Genomic DNA, 18520 nt, shown 5'->3' on the forward strand with positions numbered 1-18520 from the left:
GTACTTATGAGCTCTGTGTGGGGAAAGTAGTGTGTTGTATCTATATATAGACAGTGCTTATTTTGTATTTAGATGCCTCAAGACTGTAGTTCATCTAGTGCTGTAAAGCCTGCAGTATTCAAAACTTGGCATATACTGTAGCAAGACAGCTAGACCTTTGAGAGGTGCTGTTTGATGAAGCTGAATATATATGCTCCAGTACTAATTACATATGTGGTATTTAGCTTGTATAATGAGACAATAAGTTAGATTTGGGATCTTAGAGACCAACAAGAATTTTAGGGTGTGAGCTTTTGTCGGATACTTGACAAAGGGAGCTTTGTCTTGTTGGTCTCTGCAGTGCAGTTGCACACAAATATAGCTGTTCCATTGCAAACCAACATGGTTCTCTGAAAACCATCTGCTGAGAAAATATGCATCTATTGAATAGTTACAGCTGTGAGTTTATAGTTTATGAATGGCATAAAGACTTTTCACTGTGCAGCAGGAATGTGCTCCATGCCTGTTTAGGCTGCTGCTGCCCAGCTTCAACCAGCAGAAGATAAGAAATGGGTGGCAGGAGTCAGAAGGGAGCCTGTAGTCTCTCCTCTGTCATCTACAAGCTCCCATGAAGCTTCAGAGACTATCTGCAGCTAGTAGGAGCTGGGTAACATGAGAGGGGAAGAGATGCATGGTTCCTCCCTGTTCTGCTGACTGGAGCTGATGGGAACAATGGGAGCAGCCTTTTCATTTATGCCATAGGTGGGAGAACCGCCCCTGATGCCATGTTCTTGCTCAGTGGTGGGATTCAAAAAAAATTAACAACTGGTTCTGGTTGAAGGAAGGCGGGGCACCCCCCCTTCCCCGCTCAATCGGAACCGGCTGCCACCACCCCCGGCCCCACTTAACCTCCATCAACTGTGGCTCTGGGCACCACCGATGGAGCTTGAGGGAGGAGGCATCACAGGAACACTGGTCGGGGAGAGAAAGAATGATGGAAAGAAGGACAGGAAGGCTGCTTGGAGAGAGAAAGAATGACAGAAAGAGGGAACCAATTGAACTTGAAATCTCAGGAGACTAGGAAGCAGGCTCAGCTCAGGAAAACCATGGCGGGAAACTGAAGGGCTCGATTTGAAAATCGCCTCCTGTTCTTCATAAGCCCCTGCATGCGCACAACCACTTCAGCACCAAACGTGCCTCCTTTCTCCCATTTGCACACTTGCAAACCCACTCGTCCCACTCCTGCACTGCTGTTTGCCCCTCCCCTGTTTCCAAAACGACACTCAGTTGCAAAAGATTCTCATGCCACTAACAGCCAACCACAGGAAGGGGGGGGAAATTGAGTAGATCTCTCTTCAGTGAGTGCCAGGGGTGGGATTAACAACCGGTTTGCTGAACTAAAGGACAAGTTAACAATGGGTTCCACCGAACCGGTGCAAACCATCTGAATCCCACCTCTGCTCTTGCTGCTAGAGGTGGCAACATGAGTAGAGCTAGACCTGGGCTGAGCAGTTCAGACATGCAATTTAGCGAGCAGGAGCAAAGGCTCTGAGTTGTAGATCCCACCCATAGTAACTGCCTAGTGGACTTTTTTTACATTAAAAATTTCAGTCTTAATTACACGTTATAGAAAAACACATGTTGCTATACCTTACAGGAAGAGCTGCCGGAAGGTGTGATAGGAACTACAGAAATACTTCTCTACAAGTGTTGCTAAGTGGAAATTTCTCTTCTCTGTGACTCAGACAGGTTTTTTTTGTAGCACTTCTTTTTTGATTATTCATCCAATAAGTTAGGAAGAAGCGTGGGCAGGTGGGCTGGGTGGGGGTTAAAGTGCTTTTCATTTCTGAGCTGGGATGAGGTCATCAATGGACTTGCCCTTCTCAAGGCATCTCTTTATTTCAATTTACAGCTTCATCCCGTCAACCACCGTCTGCACCATTACCAGATAGACCCATGATAAGTGGGGGAGGCCTGTTTTTAGGACAGCAGTGTCCCTACCGATCCTGCCAATCTTGGAGGTAGCCTAGTAATGGAGTGCTGAGATAGATGCCATCCCTGCATTAGCTCAGAGTTACCATTAAGGCAGAAAACTGTCTGAATGAGTCTCCTGCTAACATTTACTTGCAAATAACTGCTGCAGCTTTTCTTGGAGTAACCAGGAAAGGACAAAGCCTCCAGCTTGGGAAAACCAGTTCCCATCTCAACCACTGCTTGCCTGTCCCTGTGAAACAGAGGGTATGCAGATAGGCAATAACTTAACATTATCAAAACTTCCTTTCAGTCATTGTCCAATGAACTAATCCCGACTTCTAGTTTCCTAACCTCTACAATTACCACCTTTATTTGCACTGAGTTAATCCCAGAGCTGTAATTACAAAAGTTCCACCCCAAAATCTAATTATTGCCAGGTACTTCTCAGGCTTTGACCACCAAGTCAAATGCCCACCTATTGTCTCTCTTTTGGAAAACAAGAGTTGCTTTTTTCCTGGGAAAATCAGGTCTCTTAGCATGGCTAGAGGGTCCAGTTTTCCCTATAAATTAGCTGTGCACCCTATAGTCAATGCCCAGCATTTTCTGGATTAACCCCCTGGTTCAGTTGGGCTGCAGGCCATCTGCTTTCACCCTGTCTCTTTGGAGCTCAGTGCAGGCGTTGAACTCTGCTTTTCTGGATCCCTTCTGGGAAAGGTAATTATTGCCTATTTTCCTCAAAAAAACCCTTGACCTATTCCAGACTATACCCTCACTTCTGTCTATATCCTAAGACTGTGTGGATTCTCTCTGTGTTCTGGCCACTTTGTGTGCTTGTGTTTTTATTATTTTACTTTTTCTAATAAAATTGTCAAACTTTCCTCCTGCTTCCTGTGGATATCTTGCAAAAATCACCTATGTAAACTCTGGTGGAAAAGATCTTGTAATAGTTATTCTCCCTCTCATTAAACCCAATCTGCCCTTGCTAATTCCCCACCGTAAAAAGGGCAGACCCCAGCATTTTGGGTAACAGTAACCTCAGAAAACGCAAGACTGCCTGCATTCAAGATGTCAGAAATACCTCATATAGCAGTTGTATCTACACCACCTGTGCCCTGTTTCTGCAGCCTCAGCCACTTGAGCATTTCAACAAATTTCTCATACTTGTCAAGGTGGGCTCCAGCCCAGAAACCTGTACTCAGGTCAGAAGGGCAGGTTAAGATGTAGCCAAGGTGAGGGTTCCCCATGAATTCATAGTTTTTGGACTTGAAGAGCATTCAACCTATGTTAGTCCAGTGCAGAAGTGGTAGAAGACTTGCTTCATGTTTCCCCTTTTCTGCATGGAAATAATTCTAAGGTGGTCCTCCTTGTTGAATCACACAAGAAAGGTCTTGTTGTCATTGTTCCAGATGCCCAGGGCAGTCACAAGCCATCCAAGAGGCAAGAGAGGAACTGGGCTTGTCAAACAGGAAGTGGTCGTCAGTGAGTTGCTGCCGCTCAGCATCTGTCATATGCTTCAGACCATAATACTTCCTGTTGAGATCTCCTTCCAGATTAGCCAGAGCTTCCACACAAAGCTTCTCAATCAAATACCTCTGTCCTCTGTTGCAAAGAGGGGGCAGAGAGTACCCATGGATTCTCCTACCAGTTTGGACTCATGCATTGAGAACATAGTTGGGGTCCAGGTCATCACTCCTCTGTATGCTATCAGGAATCAGGTCCATCTTATGTTAGTCCAAAGGCTTGTATCCTCCATGGCAGTCCTCGATAATAAGATCAAAGAATTTCCAAAACCCTCCATGTGACTCTTTATCACCAGCCACACACCCAGCAGTCATATTATTAATTAATTAATTAATTTGATATGCCGCCCAATTCCCAAAGGGCTCTGGGTAACAAGGGATGGCCTTATTACCCATAATAAAGGGATGGCCAGGATTATCAACTCCAGTCTTGAAAGTCTAGAATAACTTGGAAGCATTTCCAAAGAAGTTCTGTGTTGAATTGTTTGGTGCATACATGTTCATTAATTTGCATGCTTTGCCATCTGGGAGATTAAGTTTTAGTAAGATGGGTCTTTGAGTGATTTAACAACAGTAATCTGCTGGTTTTTAATATAAATAGCAACTCTTTTCTTTTATTTATCATTGGATTTTTATACCACCCTCCCTTGCGTTGCCTAGCTTCTTGTAATTCAATACACGTTCATGTTGAGCTTTAATGTGGGTTTCTTTAATGCAGATGATGTCAGCATTTTGTTTTGGTAATCAATTGATTACTTTAATTCTTTTTGTAGGGGAGTTTAGCCCATTCACATTAACTGAAATAATCTTCATGGCTACTTTCTTGGGACAAGAACCACTGCTTCACTAAGCTTATTTTCTTCTCTTTCCAACAGTGATCTAGATTTATAATCTGCTGTGCTTTGAGATGATCAATGTTTTAAGTTTTCTATGTGGTCCTTTCTGGGATGAGCTCTGGGATTTTCAAAGGGGTCTTCTCCTATGAGATGTATTACCAATTGTCTATCTTGGTTTACTGTTTTGATTATTCTTTTCCCCATGAGTAGGAGGACTTCCAAAGCAAATGCTATTCTCCAGTAATGTTTTATTTCTCTTTTCAGTAAAATTTGTCTTAAAAAGTTGAATTTAAATGAGAGCTGTAGTGGCCCAGTAGGACTCTCCATCTTTCTTACAAGGGTAAAGCAGACCATGTGTTTCATGATGGTCTTGGGAGCAGAGATTCTGTGTGGCATCCTTGGTATCAGTGGGAATATCTTAATTGCTAAGCACAATACAGTAGCAGGGCATATGTTAAAATTGCTTTGCAAAAAGACCCACATCATTTAGACCCAGCTTTGTAATCCCACCTGGCCACTTGTGATAGCTGAGCAAGAAGATGCTGAGGTAGCAGTTATTGAGGCAAGGTGATGCTTGTGGGGCCCTCTGCACTCCTTGTGACTGCCACTTCCTCACTGAGGGAGGGTGCCAAGGCCATTACCCTCTCCACAAAAAGGTCAGGAGGAGTCCACAAGGTGCAGGCTATGGCTGCTGTGTTAACTGCTGGAGGAAGAGGTAGCAGCTGCCTCCTTGTTCACACAAAGACTGTGGTCTAGATATGATTACAGCAGTCACCTTCCTGTCCTCTTCATCACAAATAGGTGTGGAAGTGGCAGCCACTGCTGTGTCTGGATCTCTCTGCTCAGAGCTGTTCCTTCTTTGCATTAAGAGTATTCCAGGCAAGAGTCTGCTGCTACCTCCTTTCCAACCTGTAACCTCTGCCTTGCAGAGACTGCATCTACTGCACTGACATGTGGACCTCTTCTTAGTGAAAACGAGGAGGCGACTGCTGTGTCATGACCATCTTCACCTCCTATGAAGGAGGATGAGGTAGTTATCACAGATAAATGACTGGTAAGAAAGCTTCAGTGACCAATAGGCTGTTGAGTCAGACGGTGGCAGTTGTCCTCCAGAGCAATGGCGAGATAAGAAATCTCAGTATCATACTCTTCCTGCCAAAAACTAGTACATTCTGTACAATGATGTGCAAAGTGATTTAATGAAGCAAAAAAGTGCAATCAATGCACATCATAATATACAATCAGCAAATAAGCGCTTGAATAACATAACAGAATCTCAGTGTGCACAGATCAAAATATGGTGTGTGTGTATTAGCAGAGTAGCACAGAAGAGACAGATTCTCAGTTTGCTTTTTACAAATGAGTTTTACAATGGAGGGTTTATAAGGGAGGGTTACATGGACATAAAATAAGAAATCCTTTCTTTCCTGTAACACATCTATATTACTGTATGTTTGGATACATCTTGCTACCTACCTGCTGTCTCACATGATGTCGTCTACCTCGTGTCTCCTCTCTGGTGTTGTGTCTGCTCAAACAAACAGAATTAACTTTATAACTTCAAATGTATGTGCTCATTGACATGTAAGCAATGGCTATCTGACTGACCAATTGCTAATCAACAGATCTGGTCATAAGCAGTGACTTCAGCAACTTGTTTACCTACAAACAGTTAACCGTTTTATAACTGAGTTGTGACAGACACTTGCAAAATCCCAACAAAATATCAGTGCCAAAGACCGGGATTCACAAATGTGCAAGTCCTATATAATTATAGTCCTGTATAGCACAAGGTCCCTGACTTCCAAGCTGCATAAATAAAGGCAAATTCCCTCCCTCTGGGGTTCACCAGCATTCAAGTTTTAGAGGAATTCACCAATCCAATGCAGAAACTCCCAGTGTGCTACTCCATCCAAATAGCCAGGGAACGGTGCATTTTTATTCTGTTGTGATTTGTACAATATCTTTTGGTATTTTTTTGCAGATAAGAAATTTGCCAGCAGATCTTTTATCAGCTCATGTTTGCACCACAAATAATAAGAGTTGGAGTTGAGGTGTTTTGTATGTGAATTGCTGTCCTCCATTTCACTTGATGCAGGCCATGCCATAGAAAATAGGAAAGCTATTTTGGGTAAAGAATGTTGTGGTTTTGCAGCTCTCAAGACAATGTGGATGCATGGTCTCTCAGCCTCATGTTAGTTCATAACTCAGGGATGGCAGTTTTGTGACAGTGATCCACTCAAGTGCAGTGGGGGAAAACCAGCTGTTGTTTTCATGTAAACCACTGTCGGCGGTGTGTGTGTGTGTGTGTGTGTGTGGCTTCTGTCAGCACCCTCATGCCAGTCCAGATTCTGCTTCCTTTTTCACTCTGTGTCCATTGGGACATTGTGGAGGTTTTTGGACTGTCCAAACTAACCCACAGTATATTAAGATCAAACTACAATGACATTCAGCTGTGTGAATATCTTCCACAAGTTTTTTGTTTAACTTATTCAGAGCAGCTATGGTCTACACAGGTTTCTGCAACAGGGCAAATAGTAGCTCCTCAGAACTTTGTCGAGTTGGGAAAACATGAAAAAAGCTTGAGTCCCTCTCTCCAAGTGCTAGAGTCCTGATCAAATTGGTCCCCTGAACCTGAAAATCTTAAGAGTCAGCCAGGAACTCATATTACCAGGGGCGGAGCACCCACGGGGACATGTGGGGTTACATGTCCCCAGATGCATGGCATCCTGTCACGCGGGAGGTCACAAAATTGCCCCCACACCCCTCTTCGCCCACGCCAACTCGGCTCCTCTGAATTGGCATGGGGGAGGAGGGGATAGTGCCAGAGGTGGGATCCAGCAGGTTCTCACAGGTTCCCGAGAGTAGGTTACTAATTATTTGTGTGTGCCGAGAGGGGGTTACTAATTGGTGATTTTGCCACGTGATTTTTGCCTTAGTTACGCCCCTCCTCTCAGCAGTAATGCGCAGAACATGAAGCAGTCTAGCAGGAGGTGCACCGGTGTGCATGGCAGCCTGTGCCTGCGTGCATTCGTTTCCTGCCCAAGGACCGGTGCAGCGGCTGCGTCCTTGCCACAGCCCTGCCCTGGAATGCCTGGCCATGCCCCCGTCGTGCCCCGCCCACCCCAATTGTGCTACGCCACAGTTTGAATCCCACCACCATGGGAACCTGTTATTAAAATTTTTGGATCCCACCACTGGATAGTGCTCGTGGGGGAGAGGTGCAAAATTACCCCCACACCCCTCCCCCTTCCCCCCTCAGCCTGCATTGGCCCCACCAGGCTGCTCCTTCAGCTGGTGGAGGCTGAAGGAGCGGCCTAGCAGTGCCACCGCAGGGTGCCCCTCAGCCCGGACTAGCACCGTCAGGTCCAGCAAGGCCACAGCTGAGCACCCCTAGTCCCCGCCCTGCCAGGCTGCCTGGGACCACTGCCAGTTCAGGTAAGTGGGGTGCTGAGGGCGTAGCTACCATGGGACATTGGGGGTTGTGGGGGGCGCCATTTTGCCCTGGGTGCCATTTTCCTCCGCTACCCCTCTCCATATTACTTGTCTGCTTGATAGAAGCTGGGGCAAACCTGGGTATTGACTCAAGAGTGGGGTTGTGTAGCTGGACTAGACTACATCAGAGAGCCTTCAATGTATGATAGAATTTGTAGTGGAATTCGTTATGGGATGATTGTACATGTATTTGTGATTAATTGCCGTATCCAGATATCACCAAGAAATTGAAACTAGGATATTCCAGATGGGCAGAAAGACAAGATGCATCTCAAGACATCTGTTTGCTGACTTAGTCTGTATTCAGAGCAAAGTATCCTCCCTCCCAATAGCTGGTATAGCAAAACAGCTGCTAGTAGGCTGGATTTGGCATGAAAACATCAGCAATGATTGCCACCTTTACCCTACTAACTCTGAATGAGCCACAGAAGCCGATTCTGATGGCAGGACAGAAGATGATTACTTGAAACAGGAGGACTATTTTCTCTCTACTCCATGAAGGCCCTGTCAGGGAAAGAAGGGAGTGCGATTGTGGCTACAGTTATTGCTAAGGGTGTTCAAAATGTTCAGATTAATTTTGGGTTTGGAGAGTGCGTGCTTTTTTAATCCTGAATTCTGCGCCTTTTGGGGAGCATTTGTTGCATCTCACAAATTTGAGGACATTTGAGCAGTTGACTCCCACCCCACCCCACCAAACCGGTGAGAGCTGGGAAAGCAAAGAAGGGTGACATTTTCACCGAATGATCTCTCTAGACAGAACTACATCCCACAGGAAATAGTGGCCCTTTGAAATTAAATGACAGAGACAAACTGCCAAACAGAATAGCTGCTTAGTGGATCAGATTCCTCTCACTTCCTTTTGACTCCTGGGGTTCAAACCCTGAAAAACAGTAAATTTCGGATGGTAAATTTCTGTTACAGTCATTTAGGATATACAAACCAAAAACTACGTAGGGTTTTGCAGAATACTGCAGAAATTCAACACGTCACACCCAGGCTCCAGCAATTAAAGTAACATGCCAATTCTAACTATGATGTAAATCCTTATATAAGTTTACATATAGTCATGAACTATATTATATAATGTCAACATTCAGTTATTAATTCACATAAGTCACAGCATTTATACCAAACACAGAACAGCAAAAAAGTCAATGTAACCATTCATTTCTCTGTAATTGTATCTTGGAATACCAGTGTCCTTTAAATATTCAACCAATGAAGTTGTTGTATAGTAATTCTGTCCAAAAAGTGAATGCTCCATATGTGATTCAGTGTTTCTGTAAATCTTCAGAACTTTTGAAATCTTATTAGCATTTGTATTTAGCCTTACATATCCATAGGTGTATTTACTCTCAGAAGGAGTTGATTCACCCATAAAGGCTATTTTCCACTTCTGAATGGAAAACCTCCACACCTAGCCCATAAAGCACTAATGCATTTCAGCTGATTTAAATTATTTAAATCAGATGATTTAAAGTAGTATACATCATTTTGGATATCCGGGATCCCTGAGTCATCCCAAAACAACCAATTTCTGGTTTATTTTTGGCTCGAGTATATCAGAGTACCCACCTCTGTCTTTGACATCTACATGATCAATGGAGTTTTACATATTGACAATGTTATGTGCATGGGCTCTTCTGTGATTACAGTCTACACATGCTTTTTTCTGTCTGTGTTAACAGGGTTTACAGCTCCCAGTAAATGTGTGGATGTTGGGAGTAGTGTAAACCCCACATGCATGTGTTCGTTATACTGTGTTTGTTGCTTGAATAGGGCTTCAGTTACACAAGAATAACCTTAGATTGCTAATCATCACCACTGTTCAGATAGTATTCTGCAAAAGAACTCTTCCGCAGCATAGGATAATTTCGTGTGGTTAAACAATATGTCATGAAAAGTGTTTTTAACATACAGTTAAAAAGATAGGGAGGGGAGTGAGGGGTAAGTATGGAAAATTATCATATCCAAACATGTACAAATGGTTTCTACCCATGGAGTGCAACTTTCTTGCCTCTCCCCACCTGCTGCGTAGGAAATTCTGTGTTGGATCTAAACTGATGAGATTTATCAGTTTGAGTGACAAAATATGGACATCACTCATTCAAAGTTGAACATGTCAAGGGCCTATTAATGTGGATGTTGGAGCCCTTAGCTCCTTGTTTATGTCTGAAATTATTTGAAATCAACTGGAATTAAAGGAGGTTAACTTTAGCTATATTGTGTACAGGCTATAAGAGATTTGCAAAAAAAGGAAAATAATGATTAAAAATAGAGTGAATAAAAATAAAAATACAAAATGTAAAAAATATTAATGGTTGAAGTTAGAATCATGATAGGTTCTTTGAAATAACAGGTTGTTTTCTAAGTGCCAAAGTTGTGATGCTTTGCTGCTCCATCCAAGAAATAATACAAGATGAAATATTTGCCACTCTGACCAAATTTTTTCTTAAAGTGAGGAATTTAACTTCTTAGTATACCAACTGGGAAAGAAATAGTATGATTACTGGGCAGGGCTGTTTAGAGTTAATGTTGTTTTAAGTGACAGATAGGTAGTTTATAATAAAAAATAATAATGTTGGAAGCATAACGTTTCTGGGAAACCTTGAACAAAGGTCCCTTCCAGAAGTTTTTGATTTTAGATGCTGAATAAGTTTTTCACTCTAAGAAGAATGGGAATGTGACATGATCCCTTGTCACTTTGGTCTGAATTTCTTAGGTCCTTGGATTCTTTAACAGAAGAGACTTAGAGAAATGATGTCAAACATCAAGTCCTCTGCTATAGATCTTATTGGGTTACAAAGGAGAGGGGAAGAGACTGTGCTTGCCAGTGCCAATCTTTCTCAGACTTGCAGGGACTAAGCAACCAATTTGTACCTTTCTGTTGCTATTAGGGCTAACATTGGTGTGGAATGTCTACAGTGCTTAATACTTTGTAAAGGCCTGTTCAGAACTTAATGTGAGCTGGAACTCAAGAAGAAATAACACAGGAAGCCCCTCTGAGAACTTTTGCAGACTGATTGATTGATTTGTTTAGTTATGGTCATTGACCAGCAAGATACAAAAGAGTTAAATTTACAAAAATACAAATTAAAAAAATACAAAGTAATAAATACAAAGTAATAAAATACAATAAAAGCATAAGAAAATTCAGGATATGAGCACACAATAGAGACAGTATCTATCTAATAATAATAAGGGGAAATTAACTGCCACAACCGGTAGAGCTCTGTCGAACCTTCCTGATTTTGCTAGAAATCCAAGCAAACTTGGCAACGGAATACGTTAGATGTTTATTTGTATCTGATAGCAATGTTTTGATCTTTTTTTCCTTTGCCAAAGAAGAGTTTGCCTGGTCATAGGGAAGAAGCATCTTACGTATCTCATCATAATATGGACATTCAAGTAGAATATGTTCTGTGTTTTCCATACCTCATGTTTGACAACTGCAAGTTCTGCCCTCAATTGGTACTTTGCTATAAATCCCAGCAGTTATAGGTAGGCAAAAGGGCACTATAGCACAGTAGGCTGAAGCCTCTGCAGTGGTTAACATTAGACAGAGAAGTGAGGTAAGGCATTATTGAGAGTTTGTTGAGAGTTATTTTACTGAAGATTGTATTTTTAAGTTTATTGAGGTCATGTTGCCTCTCAACATCTATAATTCTGAGTTTAATAAGATCCCTAGCTCTGTCGTAATTCATACTTGAAATTAGTTGTTGGGAGAGTCCATCGTATGCTAGCTTCTGTAGCACTGCTCTAAGCCACGGGGAAATAACTGTATCAGACAAGATATATCTAGCAAGGGCCCTCTGGCAATAGCACAATCTATGCCAATATAGTATGGAGAGTGTCCATAATTTTGCCTGCACTGATATCAGTCCGGTCTTTTGCAGACTACATTTCCTACACAGACCTCTCCTGTGTATCTTCCATTAGAAGAAGTACTTCTGGGCCACAGTTTGTGACCTCTAACTGGTCTGAGTTCACAGATAATTTTTGAGAAATCAACTGCAGTTCATTTTGGTTAACCTGATAGCCACAATAGTATGTACAGCAGGTCCTCAGAACTGCACAGTGGTTCTAGTGGTGGAAAAATATTGAGTGTGCAACTTCCAAGGGTACTTCTGCCCAGGACAGGAGCTCCAAAGAGAGGGAGCGTCGGCAGCAGTTTAAACAGGTTTTTCTGTGGCCACAAACCTGTTTCTCATTCCACCTGTACAAAAAAGAGGTTTCAGAGGAGCTTCAGCACAAGCTGCCATAAGGTGGAGGCTGTTGTAAATTGGCCCGTTCCTACCACCCGCAGAGACAGGGTGTTGGGGAGCGAGTGCAGAGTCAGCGTTTGGTGCCTGGTGGTGCTTGGGCAGTTGACTCTTGCCACACCTGAAGGTGCTGGGTAGAACCATGAAGCGAACTGCAGCGTTGGAGAGAGAAGCCCAACCGCTGCTATAGAGCTGAATAGGAAATCCTGAGGCTGGTTTCCACCTCCTAGTAACCTAATTTGCTGTTCTTTGTTTCTTATTTCTTAAAGTTAAGCAGTGTTGCTAGGAGAATTGTCTCTACTAACCTCTACCAATTAAAGATGCTTTGTTGACTGACTGACTAAGAACAAATCTTCCTGCATTTAAAGTGAAACCACTTCGCCCAAAGCAGAGAAAGGAGCTTCTTTGCAGAGAGTAATTACACCAAGGGAAAAACATCCTCCTTTTGGAACTAATTCAACTTTTGATATGAAAGTAATGCAAGAATTGTTGTCCAAGGTGGATACAATGTCTATAACAATGCTTAACACAAATGCTAAAGTGGGGAAAATAGATGAAGAATTGAATTAAATTAAGCAGAAAATGGATACAATTGCCTCATTGGAGGAGGGAATGATCACAATTTTGGAACCGCTTAAGACTATAAACAAAAGAATGGATACTTTAGAGGAGAAGATTACTGTTATGGAGAAGGAGGAAGAGAAGAAAGGACAAGACTTCTTGTTCTTGGAGGCTGAACTTTTGCGGTTTAGAGGCATAGATGAAATGGATAATGAAAAATTATGGAAAGAATAGTTAAGATACTTGCAAAATTTTAGGGGAAATCAACTGAGGATGTAGATGCTGAAATAGATAAAATATACAGAGTTAATTCAAAGATAGCTAAAGAAAGGAAACTGCCTAGAGATGTAATGGTTAGCTTTCTGAGAAAATCCTGTAGGTCTGAGATTTTGCATACTCATTATGAAAATAAACTAAGAATTAATGACAAAGAGGTAATAATTATGAAAGAGATTTCAAATAAATTACTGCAAGCAAGGAAAGAATATGCTGAATTAGCACAAACATTAAGGAGGAATAATGTTTATTATAAATGAGAAATACCTGAGAGGATGTCTTTTCAGTATAAAAGGACCAGAAGGAGAATTCAAAGCTTAACTAATGCAAATGAATTTCTGAAAAAATATAGGAGAGAGCTGAAATTATTTTACTGGCTTAATTGGTTTATTTGTTTATATACCAGTCTTCTTTTCTTTTTTCCTTGAATTTTTTCTCTTCTTTTCTCTTTCTTTAGTTTTTAAGCAGTCCCTTTTTCCATATCAGAAGCATATAGCTGCTTGAAAACTAAGCTATTAGAACAAGAGTATCGGGATATGATAATGGCTGCGAGGAAAACGTGTTCCCCCCTGACCCTGCTTATTCCAATTGAACAAGGACACATGGCCAATTATTTACATTGGATCACCAACCCTAAATTAAGAAGAGCCTTAACACTGGCCAGATTCAATCTAACGCCTTCTATGCTGCTCTATGGCAGATATCAACAAATTGATAAACAGAGGAGGCTATGTCCATGCAATATGGGTCAGGTGGAGACACTCGATCATACCCTCTTTCATTGTGTAAGGTTTGCAAAAAAAAATCAGAATGTTAAGCAATCTGCACTTGTATCCCATTCTGTATAACAATCTAACCCCGATGCTCTTAGAAGATGCCTATGCTTTTTTTAGACAACATGGATTACAGTGTCTGAGAATGTAGCAAACTTTCTGCTAACACTAATAGACGGAAATCTAGATGAATACCAATCCCAATGTTTATGTGATTATGACCACATATAGCCAGCAGTAATTTTTCTAGCTCCTGCCAGTATCCGATGACGTTTAAGTGAGTCAACTTAGCTGAAGGAATGTCCTATAGTTACAGAAGGACCATGTATATATTCTAGTACCAGTGTCTATAACTGTGAGCAATAATGGGCAAATTTTGTATGCTTATTTTGTATGTTTATTTTATGCCAATAAAGGCTTGTTACTTGTTACTTACTTGTTAGTTTTTAAGCATGTATCTTTGAGATGTCTAACTTGGAATGTGAATGGAATAAACTGTCCCCTAAAAAGGAAGAAGGTTTTTGGTTACATTCTTAAAAAGAACATTCAAATTTGCTGCCTCCAAGAAACTCATATAATACAAAAAGATTCCAGATTTTTGGTAAATATGAAATTGGGTAATGAATTTATCTCTATAAGAAAACTTAAGAAATAAATGTGGTATTGCACTTTATGTTAAGGGAAACTTAGAACCAGTCTTGAAGTATGCAGATGCAGGTGGACAATTTTTGTTGGTAGAAATTAAGTTACAGTCTACGAAAGTGCTCTTGATTGGTGTTTATGCACCAAACAATGGCAAAATGGCATTTTTAAATCAGTTAAATAAAATTTCTGAAATGGATTATGTTAATTTTATTTTGCTTGGTGAGTTAAATTGGGTTACAGAACCAAAATTAGATAAAAAAAATAGAAGTAAAGCTATGTAGAATAGTTGGAAGCTTCCCAAAACTTTTTCTGACTTAGTGGAAAATTTAGATCTGACAGATGTTTGGAGATATGTTCATGGCTCAGAAAAGGAATTTACCTTTTTTTCTATGAGGCATAAGTCCTGGTCAAGGATTGATATGATATGGGCATCCCATGAGATACTCAAGGATGTGATTAAGGCAGAAATTTTTCAAATTCTGTCTCTGATCACAAACCAGTAAGAACAGAATTTAGAGGAAGGAAAGAGAATAATGAATTTAGATGGGCTTTAAACAACACTTTAATATGTGATACTTTTATTGTAGAAGACTGTAAAAATAATTCAGGAATCTTTTGCATACAGTATTCATGAAGATCTGGACTGGGGTATAATTCAGGATCCTTTTAAAGCATTTATGCGAGGGATTTTTATAGTGCATAGGTGTAGGGGGAAGCTTTAAAATGAGACATTAACTAAAGAGATACAGCTCAAAGAAAATAAATTGATAGAGAACCCAAAAGATGTTAAGATTATGCTACATCTTCAATTTTTAAAAGCACAACTGGACTTAGTAGCCTCTGAAGAGGTTAGTAGGCAGTTACTTCAAATAAAACAATATAATTTCGAACAGGGGAATAACATTTTCAAATGGTTAGCATAGAAACTGGAAGCAAGAAATCAAGAGAAATGGATCACAAAAAGTAGGAATAAAGGCAAAATTGTTTATGATAACTAGAAAATTAAAGAGGAATGTGTTAATTTTTATCAAGAATTATATAATTATGTAGATTCAGAACAGGATCAAAACAATTAGAATATTCAGACAATTGCGATTTTTAAAAATTGAGATAGATGATCTACTTATGCTAAATGAAGAGATTACAAAAGTAGAAATTTTAGAAGCCATCCAGAAACTGAAAATAAATGAAACCCCTGGTCCCGTTGGCATCACAAATTGTTTTTGTAAGATATTTAAACACGAAATTGTAGATTACTTATTTAACTTATTTAATGAGATTAAAAAAAGGAATTCCGAATTAATGGAATTATGCCAATATTTCTTTAAGATAACTAGATGTGGAAAGCTTCATAACTAGATGTGGAAAGCTTCAGACCGATTTCCTTGCTGAACTTGGATTATAATTTTTATGAGTATTATAGCCAACGAGCAGTGACGTAGCTATATATATATATATTGTGGGGTGGGTTCGGGGGCATGGCCATGCCCCCACCCACCCATGTTAGTGTGGCCATGTCTCCCCGAGGTCCGCTCCCCAACTCAGTGCTCCAAGGCAGGGGTCGGCAGTCTCCCCTGCTCCCCACCCTGTCCCCTCGTATGTGGAGCTTCGGACATGTAATGGGTTTTTTTGAACCCATAACCCCCCCTTACCCACGTCTTTGCCAACGAGTATTACAGCTTAAAAAGGTCTCAGTTAAAATAATTCATCTGGATCAAACAGGCTTTTTACCAGGTAGATTTATCAAGGACAATGTGAAAGTGGTAATAGGTATCCTGGAAGCATTTGAACAAAAACCAGATAAACATCTTGCATTTCTTTTTAAAGATATCCATAAAGCTTTTTATAGTGTTAATTGGAATTTCATTATAGAGATGCTACAAAGGAGAGGATTTGACAATAAATTTTGTACCTGGATAAAACAAATCTGTAAAATCCAATGGACAAGAATGATTGTTAATGGGGAATTATCATACAATTGTGCCCAGATCACAAAGGGCACCAGCCAGGGATGTCCACTTTCACCTTTACTATATCTTCTAGCAATGGAAATCTTAAATGATAACAGTAAAGAAAATGAAAGCATACGAAGTGTTAAGATTAAGAAAGAAAATTTTAAGATATGAGCTTATGCTGATGAAATAATAATAATCTTGGAAGAGCCTAATAGCTAAATTGTCCATCTAAGGCAAATCTTAGAGGATTTTGGAATGAGCTCTGGGTTGCAACCGAATAAGGAGAAATCCTATTTTCTGGTAAAAACCTGGATGAGAAAAGTAGAAGTTGCTTAGTTAAACAGATGGGCTGTCAGATTGTGGCTAAAATTAAATAATGGGAATTTATATATCTAATTCGAATCTATTACTATATGAAAATAATTATGGGAAACTCTGGAAAGAGATTCAAAAAGATGTTAAAAACTGGATAAGATTAAACTTATTGTTACTTGGTAAAATTGCAGCTATAAAAATGAATCTATTACCTAGGTTTTATAAAATGTGGCTAAGATGGCATATTACACCTGATAAGTTGGCCAAGATTTATAAATGTTCTGACAGATGTTGGAAGCACGATAAAGAACCTGGTTCCTTTTATCACCATTGGTGGCACTCAGCAAAAATATGTGATATGATACAACTTGAAGGGACCATGGAATTTCCAAAGGAATGGCAAACTTGGTTTAATTATATACAGACTATGTTGATATACATTTCTTGGTTTTCTCATTATATTAATTTTTTAAAATCTGTATATAGTAGTAGAGACAATTGGAAGTAATCTGTCCTGAAGTATTATATTGGAACTTTGAGTATTGATATTGCTGGGTCTTATTTTTTTTCTTCTTTTTATAAATTATCAAGATGTTATAACTTTATGTCTTCCTATAAAGGTATTTTAGTACATTTCATGATTCTCTCAATAACAGAATTTTTGAAAGAAAGAAAAATATTGAGTGTGCACAGATTAGGAAGCTGTTGTGCATACAGATGTCTCATTTATTGAACTGTAATACAACAAATAAAAATATGGCACACAGAGAAGATATAAACATCTTTTTAATGCAATGTTTGCAAATGTTAGGAAATGTAATATGGCAAGTCACAAAATGCAACATCTGCTCAAAAAAATAAAATCATAACCATCTGTCAACATCTTTCCTAACTCTGTATTAATGTAAAGAAATATGTCCTGAAACATCAACAGTATTCCATATTTCATTCTGTACAGTGGAAATTTCTTCATTGGAATTTGAGTTGCCAACCCTTAAGTAACCATATACTTCATACTGTGACAGAGGGGCTAGAGACTGTGAGCGGTTTCCACATGCCCAAGGAAATCTTAGGTTGTGCTTATTAAACATCAGCTGCTTATGTCAGAAGGCAAGGCACTGTTACAGAGGCCTGGAAATGGGCAGCCGATGGTGTGTCCCAACTCCTTGCCTCAGGCTGTAAAAGGAGCCAGGCCCTCCTCTCTAGAGCAGCATACCGCTCTTGTACCAGCATTTCCTGGACACAAACAAGGATGGTACCCCCTCTTGGACAGAGGGGCAGCTTTACCAAAATACTCCTAATTCCTCTAGTACTAGTTGGATTTTATAGGGCAACTGCTCTGTTTTTTGGGCAAGGGCAAGGAATCTTCTAGCTCCACTCCTGCCTTTTTTATGCTCTTACCTTCCCACCCATCCCCCGAATTGTGAGTGACAGGCTGCCTCAAGTTCTGGCACTGGAGTGTTTCATCTCTCTTTTGTCTTTTTAAACATTTTTCCTTTGTTTCCTTCAGTAGCTGGAAGGTGGGCTGTTGGGGGTGGATGGGCCAGGGTGCGTTATTTTACTGTATTATAATTTTTATTATTATTAAATTTTTAAAATAATAATTAAAACAAAAAAGTAGAAAAAAAGAAGGCAAGGCACTGTTAAAATGGAAGTGATATTACTTTGCAGACCGTCACTCAAAAGGAAGAAGTCAATAATTTCATTGGGTACACCCATGTGCTTAAGCATGGCTAAAGTGGTTCTTTGGACCTGTCAGCCTCTGGCCCTAAATCTGCTGAGATGAAATGCCCTAAGACCCCTGTGAAGCAAAATAGAAAGTATTAAATAAACATAGAAGGTTACATCCAATGGACAGTTTTCCCCCAGTGAAACAACACTATTTCTGAAGTGGAAGAGGCCAACAATTCCTCCATCTCTTCACAGCAA

At 40.3% G+C, this 18520-nt stretch overlaps 1 protein-coding gene and 1 pseudogene across 3 annotated transcripts in view; one reads left to right on the forward strand and one right to left on the reverse strand.

Annotated features, from left to right (window-relative positions):
- The window catches only part of ADGRE5 (adhesion G protein-coupled receptor E5), a 73804-nt gene that overhangs the window by 13859 nt on the left and 41425 nt on the right, over positions 1–18520 (forward strand). The window lies entirely within an intron of this gene.
- On the reverse strand, positions 3024–5174 carry LOC125429304 (annotated as a pseudogene).

The sequence above is a fragment of the Sphaerodactylus townsendi genome, linkage group LG03, assembly GCF_021028975.2.
Source record: "Sphaerodactylus townsendi isolate TG3544 linkage group LG03, MPM_Stown_v2.3, whole genome shotgun sequence".
Lineage (NCBI taxonomy): Eukaryota > Metazoa > Chordata > Lepidosauria > Squamata > Sphaerodactylidae > Sphaerodactylus > Sphaerodactylus townsendi.